This window comes from Mizuhopecten yessoensis, unplaced genomic scaffold (genome assembly GCF_002113885.1).
Source record: "Mizuhopecten yessoensis strain PY_sf001 unplaced genomic scaffold, ASM211388v2 scaffold2249, whole genome shotgun sequence".
Classification (NCBI taxonomy): domain Eukaryota; kingdom Metazoa; phylum Mollusca; class Bivalvia; order Pectinida; family Pectinidae; genus Mizuhopecten; species Mizuhopecten yessoensis.
Window position 1 is genome coordinate 2,163 of NW_018404452.1, and position 1,631 is coordinate 3,793.

A 1,631-nucleotide genomic window follows, 5' to 3' on the forward strand; every position below is an offset into this window, starting at 1 on the left:
CTACACGTGTATCCTTACTACTAAACACCTGTATAACTGCAGTCTGCACGTGTATCTTTAATTATAAACACCTGTAAAGCTGTCGTCTACACGTGTATCCTTACTAGAAAACACCTGTAAAGCTGTAGTCTACACGTGTATCCTGACGAAGAAACACATGTAAAGATGTAGTCTACACGTGTATCTTGACTAGTATACACATGTAAAGTTGCAGTCTGCACGTGTATCCTTTCTAGTAAACACATGTGAACCTGTTGTATACACGTGTATCCTGACGAGGAAACACATGTAAATGATGATGAAAAGATGACGATATGGGGGGGGGGGGGGATTGCTAAGGAAATCCGCCATCTTGGATCCAAGATGGCGCCTTAGCGACCCCCTTAACCTACGGCCCCATATCTTCATTACTTCATCATGTGATTTTTTTGCTTTTTGCGTGTGACGTCATCAATTTTAGTGTTAACGACTGAATGATCTTCCCCTGTTTCCAATAGGTGTGTATATTTAGTGTGACGTAATTTTGACGGAATTTACTCCCCTTGTTTCTGACTTTTTACCTTCTGATTTCAGGTATTGCATCCATGGACTGTCTCTCTTTTTGCAATGCTTGACAGACCTTTTTTTCTCTCTTTTCTTTTCTTTTCTGCTTTTTCTCTGCTCTTTTTAATCATATATTTTCATTTTCCTTGATAATCTTATGCATAAAACATATTTACAAACAATAAATAGTTACAACATGCGTTTTTTATAATATAATATAATTCTTTTATTAACAATGTGCTGATTAAATAAGCTAAGGTGTTAAAAAAACACAAATGCCTTTTTTCAAATAAAAAAAGTGTTGGTTTTCCTCGCTCAACATGGTCAATAAGTAGTGTTGTCGTGTTGTTTGAACTGAAAGAAATAGAAAAAAAAATATCAATACATTCAAAGAAAAAAAACAGAAAAGCAAATGCACTATTTTTAAAATATACTTATTCTTACAGGGTAGTTTGTAATAATACAGGCCGGTTGCACGTCGTTGTCTATGCATTCTTTGACGATGTTGTTTCCTCATGCACTCCTTGTTGTTTGATATGTTTTGGCGTTCCTTCCTGTACGTGTCTGCTTGCCGTTGTATTAATTGGTGTTGGCGGAGGAAGTCGGATAGACTGCATATTGTCAAAATCTTACGATAAGCTTTAGATGACGCCATGGTCGTCGAACGTGACGTCACTTCCATCGATCGATATCAGCTTTTAACTCAGGCTTCTATGTAAAATCAAAAGAACATTGGAAGACGGAGGGGTCAGTTTCAGCTTTGAGGGGTCAATGGCCCCCTCCAGGATTATCCCTGGGAAGCATAAACGAAAAAATCTATTTTTCCCCCACGAAACCGAAAGTTTAGATATTTATATATGAATATAAGCATATTGCATGTATAAGTATCCATCTATTTTGTGAGACATCATGTCTTGTAAAGGGTTGTTTCAGAGATACCATAATGTAAATACACTTTCGTTTTTGGTGGGGAAAAATAGCTATTTTCGTTTATTATGGGGAGATGTAGTGATGAAGATATGGTGTCGTAGGTTAAAGGGGTCGCTAAGGCGCCACCTTGGATCCAATATGGCGGATCCCTCCCCCCC

At 37.7% G+C, this 1,631-nt stretch overlaps 1 protein-coding gene across 1 annotated transcript in view; it reads left to right on the forward strand.

The window, feature by feature from the left end:
* The window catches only part of LOC110445369, a gene marked incomplete at its 5' end in the record, with an annotated part of 208,636 nt that overhangs the window by 811 nt on the left and 206,194 nt on the right, over positions 1–1,631 (forward strand). The window lies entirely within an intron of this gene.